The following is a 27,005-nucleotide window of genomic DNA, read 5'->3' as shown; positions in this document are numbered from 1 at the left end:
TGAGGGGCCCCTCGCCCCGTGTGTGTGTGTGTGCGGGGGGGCGCTGTGAGGTGAGGGGTCCCCGCCCCCTGTGTGCGCGGGGGGGGGCGCTGTGAGGTGCGGGGTCCCCCAGTGCCCTGTGTGTGGGGGGGGGGCGCAGTGAGGTGAGAGGTCCCCGCCCCCTGTGTGTGTGCGGGGGGGCACTGTGAGGTGAGGGGTCCCCCAGTGCCCTGTGTGTGTGCGGGGGGGCACTGTGAGGTGAGGGGTCCCCCAGTGCCCTGTGTGTGTGCGGGGGGGGCGCAGTGAGGTGAGGGGTCCCCGCCCCCTGTGTGTGTGCGGGGGGGGCGCAGTGAGGTGAGGGGTCCCCGCCCCCTGTGTGTGTGCGGGGGGGCGCAGTGAGGTGAGGGGTCCCCGCCCCCTGTGTGTGTGCGGGGGGGGCGCAGTGAGGTGAGGGGCCCCCCAGTGCCCTGTGTGTGTGCGGGGGGGGGGCGCAGTGAGGTGAGGGGCCCCCCAGTGCCCTGTGTGTGTGCGGGGGGGGGGGCGCTGTGAGGTGAGGGGCCCCCCAGTGCCCTGTGTGTGTGCGGGGGGGGGGGGCGCTGTGAGGTGAGGGGCCCCCCAGTGCCCTGTGTGTGTGCGGGGGGGGCGCTGTGAGGTGAGGGGCCCCCCAGTGCCCTGTGTGTGTGCGGGGGGGGGCGCTGTGAGGTGAGGGGCCCCCCAGTGCCCTGTGTGTGTGCGGGGGGGGGCGCTGTGAGGTGAGGGGCCCCCCAGTGCCCTGTGTGTGTGCGGGGGGGGCGCTGTGAGGTGAGGGGCCCCCCAGTGCCCTGTGTGTGTGCGGGGGGGGGGGGGCGCTGTGAGGTGAGGGGCCCCCCAGTGCCCTGTGTGTGTGCGGGGGGGGGCACTGTGAGGTGAGGGGTCCCCCAGTGCCCTGTGTGTGTGTGGGGGGGGCACTGTGAGGTGAGGGGTCCCCGCCCCCTGTGTATGTGTGGTGGTGGGGGTGTTATGAGGTGAGGGGCCCCCCTGCTCTCTGTGTATGGGGGGGATGCTGTGAGGTGAGGGGCTGCCCGCAGCTCACTCTCTGTGTAAGGGCCCCCATGTACTCCCAAACCCCTCTATTGTGGCGGTGCTGCTGCTTCAAGTGTAATGGTGCCCCAAACCCTTCTGCTACTTCAAGATAAGGGGACCCCACTTCTTCCAACCTTCTCTACTGGTGGGAGAGTGGGGGTTGCTTCAAGGTAAGGAATGCATGTGTCCTGACACTTGCTCTTGGGTCTCCCATAACTCTTGGAGTGGACCCCTCCTCCACCCTGTATAGGGGGCTGCTTTAGGGCCCCCTGACACCACCCTCAGGATTCCCTGTGCCCCTCTGAATAGGCCCATTATCTCCTTGTATGGTGGTACTTCAAGGTAAGGTATGGGCTCAGGTTCCTTGTGTCTCTGGGAGGGGAGTGGGGGGTGGCCTGCACATGTATGGGTGAGTTGCTTCAAGACAAGGCACCTCCTGCCCTCATCATCCTGTATGTGGGGGTGTACATCAAAATAAGGGCTCGCCCACTCACTCTCAGAATCAACTGTCCCCTCCTTCTGCGCCCCCCCACCCCAGTGTTCCAGAATGAAGTACTGAACTCCATGAGGGAAGCTACTTCAAGGTAAAGGGCCCCCATCCACTGGTTGCTTTTCAGCATGTATGAAGGAGGCCTCTTCAGGATAGAGAATCTCCATCCCTGGGACTCCAGAACTCTGCATGTTAATTCAGAATAAGGGACCCCATCATTGAATGCCCATAACCTTTGTAGTGGGGAACACTTCTAGGGATCCTATACCCTCTGTTGCCGAAGAATATCCTGTGAGGAGGCCCTTCCAATCCCTGTGGAAGGGTATTTCAAAGTAGGTGGGCACTCTCATCCCCAGGTTGTTGAGGAGCCCCAACACTCTGCATAGGGGATCCCTTCAAGATAACTGATCTAGGGGCTTCCGTTGTCCCCAGTGATTCCCCTATATCTTTCAGCTCCCCTATACTTGTATAAGGAGTCTACTTTAACTTGAAGAACCCAGAGTGGTCTGTCATCTCCTACAATGGCAATCGTGGTTTAGCATTCTGTACAAAAAGGGGCTGCTTCAGTATGAGGGATCTGTCCTGTGTTTAGAATGGGGGCCATTCTTTCTCCTGATGGTCCTGCTGCGAGCATTCCTTCATCCCCTTTCCAAGTAATGTATCCGTGCCAGTACCATATAGAAAAACCGCTACTTCATGATAAAGAACCCCTATGGCAGTCTCCCATCCCTTCCCCCCCAAGCTGTCCCTGGGCAACAACATGTATGAATGTGACTGTTTCACAGTAATGGGTTGACCTTGGCATCTGTCTCTCCCCCCCCCATCCCCCCCAACTCTTAACTTCTTTCAACAGCACCCTTTATCAGGATGGATACTTCATGCTAAAGGTTCTCCCTGCTGCAGGAATGCCTCGGGTCATCCAGTGTTTGATTTCCCTGTTACCTCACAATGCATCCCTCCTCCATCTATCCCCAAACTTGGAAGAGGTGCTAAGAGGGCTGTAAATCTGCTTCAGTGCAGAAGGCAGAGAAATGCTTTCAGTTCCCCTTCTGATTTTCCTGTCTTTCCAGAAAACTGCATAACCATTATTTCTCCTCTTGTGACTAGAGTAAACAAGTCCTTTGACTTATGAGAAGGGAACTAAGGGGAGCGGGCTCCAAAATGTGGAGACATTGGGAATGTTAGAAGATAACTGCCCTGATGGAGGTATGGGGAAGTAGTTAATCTTCTATTTGTTACAAATAGCATCTTTGAGGCTGCTGCAGATGGTACCTCTCATGGTCAAATGTGGCCTGTCAGAATTTTGCAGTGTCCAGTAGCCTCTGATATGGTATCACCTGCTGTAACTTATTTCCATGGGATTCCCCCTTTCCAACAGTGACTCCAGTCTGTTCCATTTTATGCCCACTAGCTCGTGTCCTTTGACTCCTAGGAAGTTGAAGAAAAACTTTGAACATGTTTACATCAGGTGGTTTGTACCTTCATTGACCTATTGCCTCTCTGGATCAGGGTGTAGATACTTTCTTTTGGGAAACCAAAATATTAACAGCCTGTAGCTTTTTGAATAAATCTGACTCACTTTAGTTTAGCCTCATTGTTTTGAAAGAAGAGAATACTTTGGCACAAGTCGCTTTCCTTTTGTAATGAGTATGGTTGACTTAGTCATGGCAGTGTGATGTTTGTATTTTTAGCCTTTCCTCCATTATTACTTAGGAAGCAGCCCCAGTTTTGGGTTAGTAACTGGGTCAGCTTTGCATCATATAAGGTGGGGTTAATCTTTCATACCTATACTTTGGAATTGGTGAGTAACACTAATAAAACACGGAGGGTGGGTCTCAAGTATTTTGTATGTGTTTAGTTACTTGCTTGGTCCTGCATTTGTCTTTGGGCTTTAAAATGCTTGAACAAGCTGATAAGTGCATTTCCGAAGAATACTTTTAAGTTTAGGTTTCAGCTAGGAGGCCACAATCGACTTTTAGTAAAGTAAAGCAGTGAATGATTATGGCTCTGATGCTCTTCCCTTTGCTATACTGTATCTGCTGTAGCTTTTCCTGGGGAGAGATTTGTGTTATGTTTGGCACAATTGACCTATTATACAGGTCTGTGGTGTTATGTTAAACTTTTTTATTATTTCTATACGTCTATATATAGATTTATTCCACTCTCATTGCCCTAGTATCAGTGTTTTCCAGTAGTGCATAAAGTAATTTGACTAACATTTGTCATATGTGATTTGTTCTCTCTCCTTTTCTCCCTAGAGGAAGACTTGTATGTGCTGTGTAAATGTTCCTTGTTTTGTTAGGGTTTTGTTTTGGGGCATTTCTTTTAAATACACACATAGCTCTGTTTGTTTGAGAAGGCAGGTCAAAGAAGTGCACCTTGCAGTTGGAGCAAAAGGTGGTGAGGTTTGTGATATACCTCGCTTCTTGTGGGAGTTACCGAGAGAGCTTGACAGTCTCCTGCATGGGCTGGCTTTACCATTATGGTATGCAAATTCCATTGTACCTCAGGAATGGAGTTACCGATGAAGGTTGTCTTCATCCTGGAGCTTTGGCAATTGTTCAGATATGCTGGGCCCAGGCCACTGAGTGCCTTGAAGATAAGGACTGTGGCCTTGGACTTAACTGTGTTCTATGGGATGCCAGCATAGAGAGAGGAATGGAGACTTGATATGCTTGTGTTGCTGAGGAGACTAGGTGCAGGGTCTCTTGGCCAGCTGGAGGTATTAAAAGTATTATTCATTGATGCTATGTGAGATCTTATTGTTGGCAAAGAATCCAGGAGTGGTCTAAACTACTGCTGGATTCACCAGGTGTGTGCGCACCTTTGCAGCTATGGTGCAGTCTCCCTTGGTTGCACTCCTCAGAGTGCTTTCCTCTGCCCACCAACATAATGTTCATCTAGTTCGGATTCAGCTTCAAAAAGCTGTTCATTTACCAGCTGATCCTGTCCAAGCATTGGGCTATCTTGATGGGAGTGGTATGGTCAGAGTGGTAAAGGGTAGATAGAATGGTCATCTACGTATCATTGACATGAGCATGCTGTCTTGTCAGTTCACCTAGTGGCTGCATATAGATCTTAAATAAGACCAAAGAGATGATCCTTATGAGACCCCCCCCCCACCCCCCAAGTGATAGGTCTAGTAGCAGAGATGCAGCTTACCACTACTCTTTTAGTGCTTTCCTCCAGGAAGGATTTAAACCATTTTAGAGCATAGGATCTCTGTCCCTTCTCCCAGGCAGTACAGAAGTATCTTAATGTTAAGTGTTGACTGGTGCAGAGAGGTCCAGTAGGAGGAGAATGGATGTCTCCATCCACTGACAGCAAGAGATAATCTGTCACGGCCACAAAATCAGTTTCCATCCTGTACCCTGGCCTGAATCCAGATTGTGTTGCTTGGAGGATGTTCGCTTCAGTTTGATGAACTTGTATTAGGCCTTTGGCTAGAGTCTTATTACACTGGGAAAGTTTTGGCTGGGATAGCTATACTTACTGGCAAACCCTCATAGTGTAGATGTAGCTTATACTGACACAAGTGCTGCTGGCAACATAGCTTGTACCAGTTCCCCAAGACACGTAAGCTATACCAGCAAAACACTTTTATGGTACTATAAGTGCATCTACACTGGGACTTATACTGGTATAGTTATGCTTAGGACCCTACCAAATTCACTGTCCATTATGGTCAATTTCTTGGCCATAAGATTTGAAAATTGGTAAATTTCACGTTTTCAGATGTTTAAATCTGAAATTTCACAGTGTTGTAACCAGTGGGGCCCAGACACAAAAGGGGATTGTGTGTGTGGGGTGTCGCAAGCCTGTTATGGGGAGGTCATGGGATTGCCACTCTCACTTCTGTGCTGCCTTCAGAGCTTCTTCTAGCTGCAGCAGATTTCCGGAGGTGAGTCTGATCTCTTCTCTCCCCCCCCTGCCCCCCACACAGCTGTGCAGGAGATGGACAAGTCCTGTCCCTCCCCTGCCTCACCAGAGCTAGGAGCCCCCTTTGCTGGGGCGCTCCTGGGGATGTCAGATTTCACGGGGAAGGGCTTATTTCACGGTCTGTGACGTGTTTTTCATGGCCATGAAATTGGTAGGGCCCGAGTTAAGCTGGTAGAAACTAAGTGTTACCCACATATGGTCGTTCTAGCAGCTTGTTCAGGAATGGAAGTTTTGATACTGGGTAGTAGTTGCCTAGAACAAATGTATCCAGGTGGATTTCTTCTGTGCTGGTTATACTGTTGTCAGTTGGAGGAAAGGATGATTCCTTCTGAAATACTAGTTCCTCATTGAGGATTATAAGTGGCACTGGTCGGTTTTCTCTCTTTCACAGGCTGAGAAGAGGTCTTGGGTTGAAATACCTCTAAGGTATCCACTAGTTCTTGAATGAACGTACTGGACTCCAGGAATTCATATGGGCTCTCATTTGGCTGGTACAGGGGGAGCAGACCCATGTTTGAGAAGCATTCCTGCAAGTGCATATTCTTTTCCATCAAGTAGGATACTAGTCCTTTGCAGTGCTTGGTACTATGTTCTGATGTGGCCTGTCGGGCACTCAGGATTGATGAAGGGGTTTGCCATCCTGGAGAGTTCCTTAGGGTGGGATTTGGCAGCCGCATTGGAGGCTGATAGGAAGGTTCTCCTACCCTGTAATAGAGCCTCAGTATAAGCTTGGAGAAAATCTATTTCAGTCTGTTTTCCACCATCAGTGCTTAAGTTTCTGACCTTCTCTTTCCGTTACAAAGTATCAAAAACCCAAGGAGATCTGTTGTGGGTGAAGAGGAGGAGCTGGGTGTGTGTGTGTGTGTGTGGATGGTGAAGGTTCACCAGATTAACTCCTTGCCTTGTGGGTGGAGTGCTGTTGTCCATTGGCATGCTTTGGAATCCAGTGCAGTTTGCCTCTTATCGAATCAGGGTCATGGGTCTTTCTCTGTTTCTGGGAGCTGGGAAAACTCTCTTGACAACTGCTTTAATGAGATGATGATCTGTCCAGAAGACAGTGGCTGGACTGTGGTCATCTTGATATTGGCATCTAATCCAAAAATCTGGTCCAAGGTGTGACTGGCTGTGTGGGTTGGACTGGAGAGAATCTGAGAGAGGCAAGTGAGGAGATGGGATTTGGGGTTTTGAGAAGAGTATCAGACACATGTCTCCCTTTAATCCTGTCCAAAACTCGGAACACAAGGTAATATAGGAAGCCTAAGAAGATGTGGGTGTAACTTTCTAAGTTATATAAGCTTGTTTTTTGTGTTGAACAGTGTTTCTGTATAAAACAGGCTTGTGGGCAGTAGTTAAAACTGGGTCTACAAGTAATGTCCCTGATGAGGGATGATTAACATGGTGGCATTGGGGTAGGGCAAACCTGAAAAGGGGAATGTATATAATTCTTGGGATAAAAAATTTGGGAAGTTGATAATAAGATGCATCCAGAAGCAGTCAGATGAACCTGAATTCAGTCACATTAGTTAAAATTTGTAGTTGAGACACCAAGGACGAGTTGCTTATGTAAACTGTGTGACTTCCATCATGTTAATAGAAAGAGTGGGTAGCACAGGAGTTAAAGATAGTACATAGCAACTAATAGATTTAAAATTTTGCTTTTCTGTTAAATATATTAATTTAAAGGGACACAGTTGATTTAAAAATCACACTTGTCTGCAAAGTTATATATTTGATATGATGTCCTAGATGTTTCTCCAGTCATTCAAGATGGGATGGTTCCTGCCTAGAGGAGCTCACAGTTTTAAGGATAGGCATGTGGATAGAGGCTAAGGAAGGGCGTAGTAAATGGGGATGGTTCTTATACAAGTCAGCTAGATTCTCGCATGACAAGTGGAAGTTTAAGAGGGGCTTAAATGTGGGCAGGATAGTGGCCTTGTAGATGAGCTGAGAGGTCCTACCATGCATATAAGACGTAATCTTGTGAGGCTGACAGATGGGTGGTCAAAGACATGGCTACAGAGTGGAGGGAGCAGGGTGACATGAAGCTTGCCAAACAAAATGGGGCAGAATTGTGTAGAGCTCTGAATATGGTGATAAGAATTATTTGTAACAAATTAAGGTTAATACCTTTTTAGTTTTTCTCTAATCCTTCACTTTATTGTGGGTTTGTGTACTTGGTGAAGTTGTGTTGTCGTATATACAAATCATCACCCATCCATCTCCATTGCTACTATGATCAGTACTCCGCACCATAAGTTTCAGTATCCCTGGGTCCTAAATATGCCTATCACAACATGTAGTATACCTCATCCTGTGCAGCAAATGTCCCAACAACTACTATGTGGGTGAAATCAGACAATTGCTACACTGTGGAATGAACTCACACAGAAAAATAGGACCAACACACCCTGTCGCCCATAAGCAAACACTTTTGACAAAGCGATCACTCCATATCTGGCCTTTCAGTCTTTGTCCTCAAAGGAAACCTGCACAATACCTTCAAAATGAGTCTGGAAACTCAAATTCATAACTCTGCTGGACATTAAAAATCATGAACTTAACAGAGATGCTGGTTTTATGGCTCATTACAACAATTTGTAATGCATCGTGCTAACCCTATTTTGTTATAGAACTGTACAAGTGTTAGTTGACCACTTCATTCATGGTCTACATGATTGAAGCCCTTATGCTTAACAATCTGTCCCTCCTTGTATTTAGATAGGACACTATCTGGTTACCTTCTCAAGGCCTGGGGAAGAGCTTTGTGTGCTTGAAAGTCTGTCCAACTTCTGTTGGAGGAAGGGTCCAATAAAAGATACTGTCACCCACCTTGTTTCTCTCATACCTTGGGGCCAACATAGTTACAACAACACTGTAGTCATTCTTACTTTCTCCTGTATAGTCAAATTGTGTTTTCCTCTTTGTGGGTCTTTGTTATAAGAGTAGAGAGATTATGGTTAAAATAGGGAAATAGTGTAAAACCACAGCCTGGCTGGAGGATTGAGGGGGCAGGTTTAACACCTGGAACTGTTATATTTCTTTTAATAGATGCTGCCAACTTGTTCTCTAGTCAAACTTTTCTAACAACATTCCAGATTTCAGGATCTATTTTTTTTCAAGTATTCCAGTGTCAATTGCTTTTAACCTTTTTATCTGGAGTTGACATGTCACATTTAGTAGTACAAAAAGAGGTAGAACAAACATATCTAATTGCTTGTACACCGTCTCCTTCAAGTCACCCAAATCTTCTAGTACATACTGTGTGGCTGTTAAAGTGCCTGGGGATGCGTATTTAGAAAAATAGACAAACTCATGGTGAAGGACATTCAAACAATGGTGACCGCTTCAGACGCTTGTTTTCCACTTCACTTGATGACTGAACTAACAAGGAATTCAGTGTTCCTTCACAACACTTAGAGAAAGCTAGTATCTGAACTTTCCTTTGTACTATCCTTTTATCAAACAGGCATTAGTGCCCAATATATCTATCTGCGCTTCATTTTAAATCTCTTTTATACTAGCATATTATTCTCAAAGAAGCTGCCCGTCGTTGATTCACTTCAAGATTTTGGCTTGCTAATAGCAGTTGGCTTCTTATATTCTTGAGCCACTACCAGTTAACCTTACTGCTTATTCAGATTGAGGCCTCCTGTTCACACTTTCTTTGACTGCTTACTGTATTTGTCTCCAGTCTCTCTTTTTTCGAACAGTTTGTGACCCCTGCTGTGGTTTTTCTCCACCGCTCCAGAAAAACCTCATGAATGAAATACTACATCCAATATCTTGTATAATTTCTTGGGGTTTGAAGCTAGCTGACTTCTTGCTGCTTTGTCTCTGTGACTCTCAACCACTTTTCTTCATTGACCAATTAATAGGGCAATGTGGAAGACCACAATGTTGCTGTGACATGCATGTTTGGTCTTCCACACTTAAAAGTAGCAAGTGGCCCAGGATAAAGGACTCTGGAGATCTGTGGTTGGCGGCCCATACCCCGACTGGGGTGACGGGCATGAGTGAGTGAGCACAGTGTGATCATTCCTTGTTTGTTACCGGCATAGTAAAAATCTTTTTTTGGTGGAACAAAGTATTAAACCAGCCAGGATAATGGTTGGAAATATCTGAACCCTCTGTCATCCAGTTTCTCTGGTAGAGGAGCTATCCTGTTTCACAGATCTCCACAGATAATGCTGAAAGAGCAAATTATGGCTGGTGGTCCCAAATAGTTCTAACAGCAATTCCTTTTATCTTCAAGTATGTTTCCTGGAACATAGGATCTTCCAGTTAACAATTGACTTGAGTGTTGACCATGAACCAGAGTAAAAGCTGTTTTTAATGGTGATGTAAGTATGAAATCATAATCTAAACATTTTATTGTTAATCAGATTAATTGAATTTTTAAGGACTGTTGGCCAAAAACATCATGACAAGAGAGTCCAAAGTTCTGTTTGATGTACAGCAAAAGCCATTACAATTTTCAGTGACTTGTGTTGGGGGAAGACGGAAGTGGTACACCTAACAGGCAATGTGCAAAATTAAAGACTACTTTTTCTTAAGGCAGTTCATTATTTCACCAGGTATTTTTCAAGAAGGTTGGTAAATGTAAATAAAAAATGTGACTTGACTTTGGCTGTCTTGAGTAATCAGTAGGCTAAGTAACTTAGAGCCATTGTTTCCCTTGATTCTTGTAACTTAATCATGTAGTGTTCTTCAGAATCCTATACTGCTGGGTCTTGGTTTCTTTCAGGTGATTTAGATTTGAGTTCTATGTAATTTTCAATACGTGGGTATGTTTGTCTTCATTCTGGGCAGAGTCAGATAGAATAAATATTCTTAACAGTTTAGAGTGAGTAGAAAAGAGCACTATATTTAGAGATCTGAAATTGTGGGCTACTTTCCAGGAAGCTTAAAATTCAGCAAATAGAAGATCAAATTCTTAACAATTTAGTCTACAGCCTGTTGGATTATTTAATGGGTAGAATATGAATGTAAAATATTACAGTGCTGTGGATGAATTGTGCTGTTGGTCTTCATGCACAGTAGATAAGGAAGCCTTAAATTGTCCTCTACAAAGCTGCTCCCTCTAACCACACTTCGGTGTCTTGCAGTTCCAATTTTTGTTTTCTACTCAGATCATGTGATACTCCTAGTGTGCAAAGAATGGTCAGAACAAAGGGATGTAAATATAGTACATTACTGAAAGGTTGGAATTGCCTGCTGATCATTAATGCTTTAAAGCTTGTGGTGTTGCAGTGTGCTATAGCTGGAGTGAATAGTGACAGGTAGGCTGTTCCTATGTACAGGATTTTCTCAATTCTTGCTGTTCTAGTACTAGTGAAGCTCCACTGATACTAGGTACAGTTGGAATCCTGAGAAAGTACTGATTGATAGATATGGTCCCAGAGTTAAGGTAACCTGTACATTGCTATTCTGTAGGGACTTCAGTTGTTATCTTCATAATTTTTTTCACCATTTGGGCTGAAACTTTTCAACTGTCTGCCTGATGATAATTGAGGAAGTTAGCATAATCTTTGAGTACAGACAGCAGTGGGAAGAATTGTGACCTCTCTTGAAAGTTCTAGCACTTTTAAACTTTAGCATGGGTGGCTAGTCATTTGACCAGATATTCTTTTCTGAGGATTAGTAGAAATGTCTCAATTTGGCTGAGTTATCAAGATTCATGTGAAAACTGGTTGACTTTTCATAAAGATCTCCCACTGTTGTAATGACACTTGCGTGCGCATATGGTTGCGAAATGAAGTACTCAAAGGTAGGAAATGCCAAAACTATTCTAGCCGCACCAACTAAACTCTGCCACTTGTTATACATTGATACTCTCTCTGATCATGTCATTTAAAGCTATCCATAGTACCCTTTCTGTTCCTTATGTAGTTTACATGATGGCATGCATGAATGAGAAACCCAAAGGGCAAAGATCTGCAAGGCCCAATTCTTCAGTGAATTTACTTTAACTCTACACTAGTAACTACATTTAAGGACAGTATACATTGTATATTTGTATTACCAGAGTGCCTAGCATGCTACTCCTTGACCAGGACCCCATTGTGCTAAGTACTGTACAAACACAAACAGTTTCTGCGCCCAAGAGTTTACAGTCTAAGGGTATGCCTACACTGGCAAGTTTCTGCACCATAAGTTATACCACTCTTATTAAACTGCTGTTGCGTGTCCACACTTGTGACGCTGGAGCGCATCCATATTAGCAGCTCTTGCAATGGCAAAGATAGCAGTGCATTGTGGTAGCTAGCATCCTGCTGCCAGTTGCACAGTTGGATTTGGGAAGGGTTTGCAATGCCTCACGGGGCAGGCACAGTGTAACATGATGCAGGTTTCCCAATCCCATTGTTCCATGGGCATTCTACTACATTGCCCGCTGCTTTTCAACTGAAGTGTGTGTGAGGGGGGAGAGTGACAGGGATTGTGTGTGTATGCAGTGTGGGGAGAGAGTGTCAGCATGCTGTCTTGTAAGTTTAGACAGTGGCAGGAAACAGCCAGTCCTGGGAGAGGAGGAAACCCCGACATCAGTCCCCACCTTCCTCCCTGGACTCTCAGCACAACTCTCCCTCTCCATCGCACCCATGCCTCTGTGTTCAACAGCATGAGCGTTCCACATTAATGGTTTGCTTTGTGTCCTGGAACAGATCAGCACAGCACACAACAGCTGTCAGAAATGGTGCTTTGAAAGGGGAGGGGTGCATGTCTCCAGGGCAGCCGAGTTCAAAACAGTGAGCAGAACCGTCACTTGAGGCATTATGGGACAGCTCTGGAGGCCAGTTACAGAACAGAAAGCAATCAAGTGTCTACACTGGCAATACAGCACTGGAGCCTCTGTGCAAATAGCCTTACGACTCTGAGATGGTTTTTTTGCAGTGCTGCAACTGAGGCATTTCTGCGCATGAAGTCGCTTGGCAGTGTGTACACACCTGCAGTTTGAGCACAAAAAGCTGCTTTACTGTGCAGAAACTTGCCCGTGGCTTTCATCCTATTTAGCATTGTGGGTCTCACATGGAGCTCTGTTATGTGGGCCACATCCACACAATATATATAATACCTGGATGGCCCTGAGGTTATCACATGGACCACAGCTGCATGCAAAGGGCCACGGATTGAGAACCTCTAGTCTAGGACAATTAAAAGATGGATACAAATTTGGGAGTACAAGAAAACCATGTTAAGTAAGCATGGTAGACAGTAGTCTCAGCATGCCAGTAGCTGTACTGAAGGAGGTATTGATCATGTATGTATAAATATCAAATGATCATGTAACTAAAAACTATACATAAAAATGCAGATACAGAAATGGGCAGTTAAGATTATGTGGCATTTCCTGACTTTTGTGAGCTTCATTTTACAACCTTAACATACCAGCTAAATTAAGCAATGTTAGAGGAATGTTAGCTACATCTGTGTAGACTGGTGGTTCTCAACCCGGGGTCTGGGACCCCCTGGGGGGCCACATGCAGGCTTCTGGGGGTCTGCAAAGCAGGGCTAGCATTAGACTCGCTGGGGCCCAGTGCATGGTCTTAAGCCCAGGGTTGAAGCTGAAGCCTGACCAATGTAGCTTTGCGGGGGCCCCTGTGTCATGGGGCCCCAGGCAGTTGCCCAGTTTGCTACTCCCTAATGCTGGCCTTGGCTTTTATATGCAGAAAAACAGTTGTGGCAAATGTGGGCAGTGGAGTTTCTATAGCATGTTGAGGGGGGCCTCAGAAAGAAAAAGGTTGAGACCCTCTGGTGTAGATTGAGAGAATACTCATTTTTGCTCTGTGCACTGAGTTGATAACTAGTTATGTGGTGGTAGAATTCTGTAACCTCCATTTAAAAGACTAGCAGTCAAGACTAGTCCCTAGCACTTTCTCTCAGTAACTTGATTTATTAGCAAAACACATCAATATACAAGACGACTACATCTTTCAAATCTCTAGTATTGCCAGACGTGAACTGCACACAACTTTTTTTTTTTTTTTGGAAGTCTGAAACACTCAAGGCTTTTTTAAAAAAACATGGCTATTGTTAAAAAACATAATTGGCACTATAGTTTAACAGAACAGTTTGAGATCCTGAGAAATCTGACCTGAAGGCTTCATGGGTGGGTGCGTGGTGTGTGTTTTTTTTTTTTTTTTTTTTTTTGTTTTTTTTTTTTTTTTAAATCCAGTGAATGACCTCAAGTGCCACAAACAAAGAATGAAAATAGAGGGTGTCTTAAATGGCTTGACTCTTTTGACCTTTTTTATGGTAGCTGCCATAAACAATGAGGAAGATAGCAGGCTGCAGCTCAGATTCCTCAGGGTCTCAGACTCTCTAATTGAATTACAGTACTAACTATAGTTCAGTGTCTTTTAGAATCTTACCTGGTTTGGAACAGAGCACACAGAAAAACACGGCTTAAACAGTTAACCTTAATTTGCTGCCTTTTTTTCTTTCTTTTTTTTTTTTTTTAAATTCCCCCCCCGCAGGGACAAAATTGAGTCCATTATAGTGGATGCATGCTTCCAAGAGGCAAGTAAAATTTGTCCAAGTAAAGAGGGCTATCTGTATTTAAGAGCTCATTACAATTTAAATACAGGGTTTTCCTCATGCCCTAGTCCCACCAAGATCTTTGAAAAAGGCTGGGATTCCATAATATGAAACTCTTTGCTAGATGGCCTAAGAATACTGTACAAGATGCACGTTTAGTGGGGCATTCCAGCTAACCATGTAGGCCATGACTACACTGCCACTTTTGTCGGTGTAACTATGTTTTTCAGGGGTGTGGAAAAAACTCCACACCAACAGAAGCACCAGTGAGGACAGCGCTGTGTTACCCGGGCGCTGCTTGTTGAAGTGGTCTTATTATGTTGATGAGAGAGCTCTTTCCCTCTGTAAGCTCGCTAGTGTAGATGTGGCCTTTGACTAAATGACCTGCTGTATTTCTGTGCCAGTGTAGGTTTGTCCCCTATTGAAAACTTCCTGTTAATCTGATTTCTAAAACTCCAAAGCAATGGAGGCTATTTCTTTGGGAGACTCTTCTAGAGCCAAAGGCACATCATTATCAGATTTCTTTAGATATGGTCACTATAGAAATATCTGAAATGTGATTCTTTTTTACATCCTTGGGGCTCTTATAAAGAAAGGTTATACCACTGTGACAATACTGGTGCAGTTTCAGCAATACAATCCCTTTAGTGTAGACACAGTATCTGTATAAAGGTGCTTATTCCAGTATTCACCTTCCTTCATGGGAATAAGTTATACTAGTATAAGGCACCTTTGTACTGATGTAACTGCACCCAACCCCCCCCTCCTCTTTTCTTCTCCCCCCCCCCCCCACAACACACTCCGTCACACTCCACCCCACCCCCCCCATTTGAAAAGCATGTTGCAGCCACTTGCATGCTGGGATAGCTACCACAATGCACTGCTCTTTGTGGCTGTTGCAAGAGCTGCTAATGTGGCCACACCAGTGCGCTGTCAGTGTGGACAGACTACAGCCCTTTCCCTACTGTGCTCTACGAATGCTGATTTAACTGAAAGCACTCTACATCTGCAAATGTAGCCATGCCCTCAGTGTAGAGAGTGTACTCTATTGAAACATTACAGCAGTGCAGCTGCACTGGTGTAGTGCTTTAAGTGTAGACTTACCCTCACTCTTGGTGTCAAGTGGTTTGATAAGAGTCCTGTGATGCATCCAAATGCCTTTGAACTTTTGTACACACATTCTAATGTTTTCTCTTGTATGGAAAGGCTAGTGAACATTCAAATGCATCCGAAGAAGTTGGCTGTAGTCCACGAAAGCTTATGCTCTAATAAATTTGTTAGTTTCTAAGGTGCCACAAGTCCTCCTGTTCTTCTTTTATTCAAATGTTGTTGCATATGAAGACGTTAATTGTTGACTGAGCTGAAAGCTTCATCTCAAATTGATCACTTAATTATTGTCTTCCACCAGTAATAATGATTTTAAGATAGTTCTTATCTAAAGCATCTTGTGGGTGCTGTAAAAATAATTCTCCTTCCCCTTAAATTTCATTGACTTCAGACCAGGTACAGACAAATGCTATTACATGTGGCTGTGTCTGTAGCCAAAAAGGCTTGAGCGTTATGATTGCAGCAAGTTGAATTTGGATCTTTGATGTCAACTTGGTAGAGCTTAGATTGTAGTTAGCAAACTTGCCTTCTTTCTTTCTTGTGCTGCCAGCCCTAAAGGAAGGGCTCCCAAAACTTTCCCTTTCATGCATTTTGATGGACCAAATATGTGTAATGCCCCTCCTAGGTATATTTAATGAATCCCAGGCCACTGGACTGAATGTGGCAAAGCTTGAACATTGGAGGTGTAAAATGGGAAACCATTATTTTGCAGAGTGGCCTAAATTCTTGTGGCTATAAATCAAAGTAGCTGCTTACTGACATACAGGACTATTATATCAATATTGCATCAGTGCCTAGGAACCCCAGTTATTGACACTGACCTCATTGTGCTAGGCACTGTATACACACCCACAAAAGATGATGTATGTAATATACAAGAGTTACGTAGTACAGTAATAAAAAAATAAACAAATTCACTTGCATTTAAAAGAAGAAAATAAATGTATAACACCTGTAATAAACCCCTCCACTCCTGAAATCCTCCTCTTGCTAAAAGACTGAGGGGTGGGAAGATGAGTGGTGGTATGTGCTTTGGAAGATTAGAATGTAGCTTCTGGCAGACGAAAGGTGGGGAACAAGTTCCAAAATAGACTGCCTTGCTATCAGCAATCCCTAGTTAGTATTGTGGAAGTGCAAACTCGGCTGCCTCTGCTCTCAACAGTGGCAGTATTGCTGCTGGGAGGCAGGCAATCTCAAGGGAAATGAAGATCTAGCCACTCAAAGGTTTATAGGTGAAAACTAATGTTCATCTCTGAAACTTCTGTATAGCCAATGCAGATCCCAGAGCACTGGTGTATGTCTACAATAGCCCTTGTACTGGGGCTTGTACAGAAAAATGTGGGATACGGTCAAAAATGTCAGTGTAGACAAGGACACTGAGTTGCCATATTCTGCTCTAGTTTCCGTTTAAATGGTCTCTGATAATAGCAATCAATCTTGAGCTCATAAAATTGTGATTACTGTGGCAAGTCCCCATTGAAGAGGTCTTCTCACTAGGTACCGATACAGGAAGAAGGGAACACAAGACTATTGCTCTTGGCTACAGCTGTTATGTGGGCATCCAGGAGCAGCTCAAATTTTAACATGTCTAAGTTGAACATCAGTGTTCCAAATGGCAGTCACAATCCCTCAGTTAGAGGTACCCATACATCTTGACGACTTCTCCAGCCCAATAACATTGATCTTACACAATTTGAATGTGACTGGTATTTTATACTTTTAACAAAGTTGAGCATTGGGGCTCGGTTTAAAGTCAAGCAAAAATCCTTCTATTTTAAGAGTAGTGAGTGGTCAGTCTAAATGCTGCAGCTGTTTAAACCCCCGTGGTATTAATATTGTATGGTAACATAAATGTAATGAGTGCCCTGTATGTAGATGAGCACCTATAGTTCTAGTCTTCAAAATAACGCTTTCAGGGCAGGGTGCTATATTTGCTCCCTTGCTCCTGCTCACATCCACTATAGAACAATAGTACATGTCCTTCTGGAGCACACAGACACACTGTGTACAATGAACAATTGCCTTTGATACACTAAATTTCATTAGTCTAAAACTAACTTCCAAGAGACCACGTTGGCTCATTAGAGGGGCAGAGAGCATGCGGGGAACTTCCATTCAGTTTGGGAAAGGCTGTTAAAGTGCCACTTCACAAAATGATCTCTCCATGTCGTACCTCTCAGTCTTTAGAGAGAAAAGGAGGGTGAGGTAATCTCTCTTACTGGACCAATGTCAGATCCTGAAGAAGAGCTCTGTATGGCTCGAAAGCTTGTCTCTTACTGGACCAACTTCTGTTGGTGAGGCAGTGTCTTTTTCCACCCACCTTGTCACTCAACAAGAGTAGCCATAGTTAATGTAGTAGATAGGACAAAATTGAGCAAAGCAAAACTTTGAATATCAAAAACCATCCTACCATTGACATAATTTAACTGGAAGTGATCTCCTAAGGGAAGTTGTATGACGCGTCTGTATCTACATTGCACAACATACTAGGAAAATGCACTGTATGTAATCTTGCTTCGACATGAAGAACTGCTTAGTACTCTACCAGGTCTAGCTCCTGTGTTTTATTTGTGTTATGAAATCATGATGTATCTTGATACTCCCAACCTTTGAATTTTTAGGCTATGTGGAGGATTGTGGAACTGGCAGACTAATTCAAGGGGTAATGGTAGCCCTGTAGCTCTGATGGTGTGGAAGTTAGCAGAGATAGCTATTGGCTTGTAGAAACCTTGCCTTTTCAGTTCTTGGTAATTCACGAAGTCCTCTCCACACATGTACTTTAACACCATGATGCATGGTGAACTCTTGTGACTCTCTGAACCTAAAAACAAATGTCTAGAAGCAGTCAGTTTGGTGGACTAAAGGATTAAGGGAAACTCTAACTGCTTCATTCCAGCAGAAGGACACCATATGTCTTTCAGAAGGTATCAGATGCTTTTATGTCAGACAATGCCCAGTCAGTCCTGTTGTAACAGCAGGAAAGACTGTTTTTTTTTTTTTTTTTTTCCTTCTAGTATCAAAGGGGTAGCCGTGTTAGTCTGGATCTGTGAAAGCAGCAAAGAGTCCCGTGGCATCTTATAGACTAACAGACGTATAGGAGCATGAGCTTTCGTGGGTGAATACCCACTTCTTCGGCTGCAATGTTTTCTTCTAGTTTCTGTAGTGCTGATCTCCCTTATTTAGTAGTAATAAAGTAGGACACAAACTTTTGTAGCCACTATCCTGAATGGTGATGGTCTCAGTTTGGTGTCAGACTGGGTGAAAGGGACAACAAAATCCAGAATTCATCTGTTGTGCTCGTTGTTTGCAGAGCATGCACTATCTAGAATGGTCTGCAGTTACCACCTGTGTCGTAAACCAACACAGTGCATTGTTTGAGGTTTTTTTGGTGGCTGCATAAAGGTATTCATGTGAGAGACAGACAGGTGGGTTGGGTCAAGGGCAGGGGAAAAATGCAGAAGCCACAAGTCCGTTGCCTTTGTGAAATATAATGTAGGACACTACACTGAACTTGTTATGAAACTAATTAGTGACTATAACAATAGGATGCAGTGTGGTCTAGTGCAGGGGTTCTCAAACTTAATTGCACTGCCATCCCTCCTCGGACGACAAATTTCTACACGACCCTGGGGGGACTGAAGCCTGAGCCCACCCAAGCCCCACCACCCTGGGTGGGAAGGCCAACGCCTGAGCACCACTGTCCTGGGGGGGGGAGAGGGAGGGTCAGTCGAAGCTCAAGGGCTTCAGCCTGAGGCAGGGGGCCTGTAACCTTTCTTAATCAAAATGTTGTGTGGTATCAATTCAAATACCTTATAGAAGTCTCTATATTTGAGGCATCTAGTAAAACGTTCTTAAACAATCCTCAGTTATCACTCACTTTCCATTCCAATAGTAACTCAGGATGTCAAGAGTTTGCCAAACCCATCAAAGAATTCTTGAACTGCCCTGTCTACGCTACCTTGTTTTCCTCAGAAAGCCAATCCGTTATACCATCCCTACAGGAAGACTCAGATCTTCAAGCATCCTAAGCCAGGCCTGTTTGTCTTCATTATAAGTGAAATCTTAAGCTGGGAAGGAGCCCCCTACTCTGGGGATATTATGCAGTTCAGACATCTTAGGGAGAAAGGCATGAAGTTCATGTTCAGGGTTCTGGGTTTTTTAAGACTGATTTGGCCAGAATAACTTTCACTGGAGGCAAAACTGTCCCTTGTTGGCTGCCTCTGCAACAGGTGTTGCTGCATTTAGGCATCAACTTTTGAGGATGTGCCAGAGGGCCCTGCGCTGTTTTTAGTGGAACTATATTTTCTACTTCCTTCCCCTTCTACACCTCCCTTTGAGGGTCAAGTGTCTCAATTTTTTAGATATTTCAGGTAACTCTTGTGCTATAGCTAGGTTGACTTTCCCTTTTCCCTGTGCGTTGAAGTCCAGTTTCCAGTAAGGCGTCTGGAAGTACAGAAACTGAGTGCCTAATAGAAGAAGATTGGTATGTATGCCCTTGGCATGTAGGGCTTGAGGGATCTGTGTGTCTTCTAAATGCGACTGCTACTTAAAGATTCTGTAACCACAAGGTCAGGTATGCGCTTTGCACAGGGTGGTTCTGTATAAACTGATAAGTTACAAATTGCTAGAACAGTATTGCTGGTTATAGTTTACTATTAGCAGAACTTCGTGAAGGCATGTTATGCTTGTCCAAGTGTAATTTCCCAGTCTATGCCATACCATTGAGTTTAAAACACTTGGTCAGAAAACCAGTCTCTACATTGAGAGAGTGTTTTAAATAGAAAACTACAGCATGGATGATCTTCAGGTAATTCTTTTCCTGGTTGTAAGGTAGCTAGTATTTCCAAGTTTTAAACTCCTGTGAATTTAAACAGACACTGATTACCATATGTAGTGGCTTAATGCTTATTATTTTAGGCTGAAAAATGGCTGATTGCAATGGCGAGTTTAAGAACTATGCTATCAAATTAAAATGTTTTTTTCCATTTTTTGCTTGTATTAATAGGTACAATGCAGGAACACGTGCTTATTACTGTCTCTGAACTTGTCATTTGATGCTTCATTCTGTCGCAATAAAGGTTCACAGTACAAAATTGTTTCTGAGTTCCCTGATACAATGTTATAATTCTCTGTTCTAGACTCAACTCCTTTATGCAGCCACACTTCCATATATAAGCTGCTGAATATATTTTCAAGATAAAAATATGCAGGTAACTATGGAAATATCCACCCATAGAACTCTCTGAGAGAACAAACATCATTTGTAAAAATGTGTGTGCATGGATATTCACTTCTGAGTCGTCTTGGCCTGTCACATGTTTTGATGGATATTGAAAATAATTTTACATTTCTCTTGGTAACATTATAAAAATTATTAAAGAATGAGCTTCCATGGCTGCTTCAGTGTTTACTACAGAAATGGTAGATTCTTAAACATGGTGTGGGATTGGATACCTCTTTGGATATGTCTATTCTGCATTGAAAAACCCACAGCTGGCCCAGTGTATGCGTTCAGCCCAGGCTGGAGCCTGGGCTCTGAGACCGTGCGAGTAGGGAGGGGTTCATTCCATCAGTGCACAGGATGGACTGTACTCTGGGAATCAATCAGTTGTGAATGAAGGAGTCCATCCTGTGCACTGAATGAGGCAGGAGTCTGGGGGACTTGGCTTGGGGGAGGAGTATGTGATCATGTAATTACAGTCTATTAGAATGAATACGCACAATGGAAATGAATTAAGGTGGACCAGGCATCAAGCATTTTTTCAGCTTTTGAGTGCTTGACTTTACTACCTTAACATTCTTACTGTAGTTTAATCGCTGTAAATGCATATACCTTTTGTCATCTTTCATGCTGTAGACAGTAAAACAATAACAAACTTTATCATGAATCCATAACTTGGTTTTAATCTTCTGCCTTTTTCCTTGTGAAACATTTAATTAATTTATGTGCATTGGCAACAAAAACTTGACATCTTAATAAACTAAATGAAGTTTGAACTAATAGCTTGTCTTTTTGCCATAAGGATGTATTTGTAACTGCCAGCTGTGACCTGTTTGTAAAGGCACCACTTCATGTTAAGCAACACCAGGTGTTCATTTCTTGGCAGAAGAAAATTACAGAAGACTAGTCATAAATTTTCTGAATCTCTGATCTGCTGCTGGTAGTCGGTATCTGAACCTGTATTTGTACAACGTCTTTGTACAAGAGAAATAGTGGTGGGTGAGTTGTAATGGTTAAGCTCTGTATTCAGATGGAAGCAGGGATTTTTCTAGTGCACTTTCAGCTGTGAAAGAGCATTCCATGGAAATATAGCTGTGGGCAAAAGTAGGTGGTAGGTTCAAAATCTATTAGGAAAATGACATCTCTGTTCCTAGTTCAATAAAATAGCTTTGTGTAAATGCTAGCATCTGTTTAAAAGCTGCCTCGTTACTTTACTAGTGTTAAGGATTTGTCTGAGGTATCTTCTGAATTCAACTTGTTCTTAATTTCCCACCAGCACTTCTATGGTGCAGCTCCGTGGGTGGTAGCAATTTGAACACTCTAGTTCATACAGAGTGCTGAAGACATTGTTAAAAATGTCATCTAGACCTGCTCTAAGCAGAACTAGATGACATGGTGGTTAAAATGTTGCATGATCTGCACTAGCAACATCAGCAAGTCTATGGGTAACAATACATACTTGGAAAGAACTCAAAGCATTACTGAAGCTTCCATTTAAAATAAAAAAAAGGGCTACATATGTAATCCTTATGGCTGTGAAGATAATGCAGTGTTTTCTTCCAAAGTCTATTTTTGTGGGAAGATGAATAGCAATACAAAACTTTTCATTCTGGCTAGGAAGTTTATTCCTTAGGCTAGTATGTTTTGGATAAGCTTTCCTAACCCAATTCTTGGTATGTACTGTAACTTTCATCCATAGATCTCAAAGCACTCTATTAATTGAAATGGATTAAAAGGGCTAATGGTGTTAACATAACCCAATCTCTATTTAATGTTAAACAGTGTTCAGCAAGGTCCGGGGATTGTTATACAGATACCTAAGCCTGGCACCATGGCACAAATACCATTAAAAATCTTTTTAACCTTTTTACTAAAAATACAGAAAAGGAAAAGAAGTTAAAGCATTTGAAATATAAATTATGAAATGCTAAAATGAAAGCCGTAACATCCTTCTCCCTTTTCCCTTTAGCTGTAAACCATCTTTAGAATGAAAAACTCAGTTTGAGAGTCTTAGGTGTTATGAGAGAAGGTAAGTGTCACACTAGAAGATTGGGATTCATCAGGAACTGGTAGGGGTGACAATATCATCTAGGTCCCTCTCTCTCTGGCCTGTTCTGGTCAGGACACCTCTTAAGATCAGGATGATGAAGGCCCATGGTTCCAAGAAACCTGTGAGGGACAGCCATAATGGTGGTGGAGCTTGGTCCAGTAGCCTTTGTCTATATTTTCATCTATTTTTTTTATTTGTTCTTTTCCCCCACAATATTTTTCTACCCACCACTCCCTTTTGGATCTTTAATAGTCCATGCCCTCACTTTATCTACCAAACAGGCTTAATATGATACCAATTTTGGCTCTAACGTTTGGCTCCACATCTGTTGGTTTTAACTTCAACACAGTCCTTGAATCATATCGATTAGATCTCTTCTGTTTAGATTAGACTAATTCAGTTTTTACCTCCCTTTTCCAGTCAACATTTGTTACAGGTTATTATGACATCTTCTAAACTTTTTACATACTTCTTACAGTTGAGCTCACAACTCAGGTACATTTGTAGGCCCAGTTGTCACAACAATTCACAAAGCTGCTTTTATTAACTTTCAAGGCCCTTTATAGTCAATCCCCACCATATCTCTCATTTGCTGTTGAGCTATTGGTGCTTGCCTCTGATCAGCTGCGATGACAGCCCCCGCTCCTCACATGTTAAACTTCGTGCTTTCTCATATGTCTGCCCCACGTGCTTGGGAGGAGATCCCAGTAAATATCAGCAAAGTTACCTCATTGTTAACCTTTGAGTCCCTCCTCAAAACTCTCCCTTTGCTATGAGGCCTACAAAAGACTTGACACTGGTTAGGCTGTTGGTGGGCAGAGACCACTGCGTGTTATGCTGACCACTGTTGTCTCATTGTTTCCTTGTATTCTCCCATCGGTCTGTCTGTATCAGTCAGTCTCTTGTCTTACGTTTGGGTTGTAAGCTCTTTAGGGCAGGGGCCATCTTTTTGTCCTGTATGTACAGTGCCTATCACAGTTGCATCCTGGTACATGACTCAGACTCCCAGTTGCTATGATAATACAAATAATTAAAGAAGGTCTTGCCGATGCAGAGGCATTAAGAAACTATTTTTTTTCCAGGGAAACTGAGAATCTGCTGCTGCCATGGACTTCAGTTGAATATATGAGTGCTCAGTAAGTGTGAAAATTAGGCCCTACAGTAAAAGTGCCAAAGACCCATTTTCAAAAGTTACATCTAAAATAAGATGTGTAAATCATATATAGGGTAAAAATTTCAATAAATGCCTAAAATTGAACAGTGAGATAGTGGCTGGTCTAGGAATATAACTCAGATGTTCTGACTTGGGCTTGTGCTCTGCCTATTTGGATCGTGCTGCCTCAGGGTTACGAGAGTTCTTAATGTTTTTGCAGGCTTTTAGTTACAATTCTTAGTAGACGGCCTGGACATGAACATGTAAAGCTTACCTTCTATTGATAGTAGAGTGACCTGTTCAGATTCAGTTGGTCTAGTAATCTTGTTTTGAATTTTTGTATGGTATCTTTCTTGTGCTTTCTATTAAAATGGTGAAAAGAGGTACAAAAAACATGGCATAGTTGACACTGGTCTCTGGAGCAATGTGAACCTTGGTATTCCAGATCTTGCTGAAACTGTGCACTAGAGTATTCCATGCTCTTACTAATGCTCTTTTCAGAAACTGATATTTCAGCTGGCACTAAATTTGATGATAAAGGAATTTTAATCACAATTCCAAAAGGGCCCGCTTTACTTCATGGGTCTAACGTCAAATTTAAGGGGCTTTCTGTAGCTGTGAAGAGGTTTCTGCTGCTCTTTAGCAGCTTACCAAGTATTTTAAAAAGATGGCTAACCCATGCTTTAAATGTCCCTTAAAAAACCTTGCATGTGGGATGAGTGCACATACTCCTAAGTGTCGGACCTAAGTGGTTACATTTTTCTGAAACAAGATTTGATCGCAATATTAACAAACCCTTCATTCTGCTTGGTTAAGTTCCCTCTAAACTGCATGGCTGCGCAGCAGCCTGTTAAGCGCTGTGCAGGCACTCAGGGCTGTGGCGGGGAGAGATGCCTCTTCCCCAGCCCCACCCTGCTGCAGTCGGGGGAGAGGGTCAGGGGGGCAGAAGTCCTTTTCCCACTCTAGCCCCAGGACAGCCCGCACCCCAAACCCCTCATCCCATCCCTATCCCAGAGCCTGCACCCCCAGCTGGAGCTCTCACCCTCCTGTACCCCAATCCTCTGCCCCAGCCCTAAGTCCCCTCCTACACTTCAAACCCCTCAGCCCCACCCCGCCACGTGAATTTTGTAGTGTAACAATATGGAGGTGATGTGTCACACATCACTTTCATATCGGTGCACATAACAAAATTCATTCCGCACATGCGTGGGGAAAAATTAGAGGGAACGCTGCTGCTTGGTGAACCTTAGTACTTCCAGTGACTAAGGTCTTCTTTAAATGATCTTTTTTTATAAAGCACCCCTTGCAAAAGCACACAGGGTGCTGAACAACAATTATAAATCCGACTTCTTATTCATTAACAAAAGAACATCCTGACCTCAGTGAAATTACTGACGAGGTGGGTAAAGGGTACGTTTTAAGAACATTTTAGCTAATACATTTTTAAACCATGTAGAAAGAGTGAGGTTGAACCTCCAAGGTTTCTAAAGATGAACCTTTAAAAGCCTAGTCTAAACAAGCCCCAAATGACACTTAGTCACTGACGGGAGCACTTCAGTGCTCCCTTGAATCCTAAAAATGTCATGTTGCGTTGTAGTACAGTCAGATTTAGGGCTGGTCTACACACAAAAAATTGCACTGAAATAACAAGGTATTACCTTTAAGCCTGTTTAGTTGTTTTGCTGCAAGTCAGTGAATGAAAGTGGTTAGTTGATTTTAGGCAAAGTTGGTTGACTTTGAGCCACTTTTATTCCGAAATAACTGTCCCCACACTTTTTTTAAACCTATCTAGTTATTTTAATTAAAGGGAACTGACTTGAGCTGATTTAATTAAGTTTTTGTATGCTAGCCCTTAGTAAATTGTTTATCCCATTGTTCTAAACATTTTAATTAGCTTCCAGTGCTCCATTCCAATCATGAAGGTTTCCTAAGACTGATATGGCACTGCAGTTAGTTGCTGACATGTGTCCTGAAGCCTGAGAGTTGGTATCCCTTTAATCCTTTTTATAAACTTTTATCCTAGCTGATGTAATTGTGGATGTTCTTATTATCCATATAAATGTCTAATCCTTTTTTGAATCCTGCTAAGCTTTTGGCCTTGATATTGCTTAGCAGTTATTTCCAGAGGTTGCTTATGAATTGCTTGTTTCCTAAGATCAGTTTTAAATTTGTTGATATTTAGTGCTGAAATCACCAAAATTTTGAACTACAACATTTATTGTTATGAGGTGGTGTGACGAACTGGGACTGTTGTTAATGTGGTCTTTGAATGCTGAGTGGGGAGTGTTGGCCTGGGAAGGTTGCAGGGGAGTTCGGCTTGAGGGAAGATACCTGAGCACGTAACATGAGAACCCAGGAAGGGGGTTGGAGCCAGGTGACACCTTTGCCCAGGAAACTGGACAAAGGCTGGTGGAGGAGACTGGGAGAGGCTGGGTGAGAGATGCTGGAGAGAGTTAGAGTTTGAGGAGCTGGCTGGTGTAATGGAGAGGAGCCCAGATGAGGCTCTGCCCCCCCCCCCCAATGGGTCTGTGGTGCCCTTGGCACCCCTAGATGGACCAAACTAAGGGGGCCCAGTTGTCTGTTCCTGCAAGACCTGTATTGGGCCGTGTTCCTGTCGTCTAAATAAACCTTCTGCTTTGCTGGCTGGCTGAGTGTCATGGTGAATCACAGGAAGCTGGGGGTGCAGGGCCTTGTGTCCCCCCCACACTCCATGGCAGGTGGATGTCAAACCTTCCTGGTTGTGTAATGCCAAGACCTGCCTTATAGGTGTCTCCAAACTTCCAAGAGGCCTTGTATCTCACCTTCTGGCCCTAGAATTTTTACTTTTTGTCCTCCCATTTCTTGAAGCACATCATCATATACATTAGATGGCCTGCCTGTTACTCAAAAGTCTCCAGCGAATGGCTTCCTCGTCTTCCTTTGGGTATCTGTAAACTCTGAACACTCATACTTTTTTCCTGTAGACTTGAGAAATGCCCACACTGAGACCGGTGGGACTTTTCAATCTTTTCCCCCCTTAAATTATAAAAAGGAAGGAGAAATTCTTTTCTTGTTGGTACAAAATGGTAGAGGGCCCCCAGGGCAAAGTGACCAGGGTTCAGTTTTACTCGATAGCTGTTAGTTAGAAGTCATTACAAAAGATGACTTTTATTATGGAATTGCTCTGTTTAAAGCCTAGCAGAAGACCCCACGTTTGTTTTATCTGCTGTTTCCTCTCTTCCCAAACACAGTGCTAGCTAGCTAGTGTTCTGAGCATGGCCATTTAAAGGCAAAGATATGCTGCAGGATTTTGTATTCTTTTCTAATCTTTTAAGTGTTTCTACCAGTGTGGACAGATAGAATACAAATCATTAAATTAAATTAATGGAGATATCCCATCTTCTAGAACTGGAAGGGACCTTGAAAGGTCATAGAGTCCAGCTCCCTGCCTTCACTAGCAGGACCAAGTACTGATTTTGCCCCACATCCCTAA

The 27,005-nt window shown here is 43.5% G+C and overlaps 1 protein-coding gene across 2 annotated transcripts in view; it reads left to right on the top strand.

Moving 5' to 3' along the window:
- The window catches only part of UBE2R2 (ubiquitin conjugating enzyme E2 R2), a 95,880-nt gene that overhangs the window by 1,078 nt on the left and 67,797 nt on the right, over positions 1 to 27,005 (top strand). The window lies entirely within an intron of this gene.

This window comes from Chrysemys picta, chromosome 6 (assembly GCF_011386835.1).
Source record: "Chrysemys picta bellii isolate R12L10 chromosome 6, ASM1138683v2, whole genome shotgun sequence".
NCBI classification, from domain to species: domain Eukaryota; kingdom Metazoa; phylum Chordata; order Testudines; family Emydidae; genus Chrysemys; species Chrysemys picta.
The sequence above is the reverse complement of the archived record's forward strand: the minus strand, read 5'-3'. Positions and strand labels throughout refer to the sequence as shown.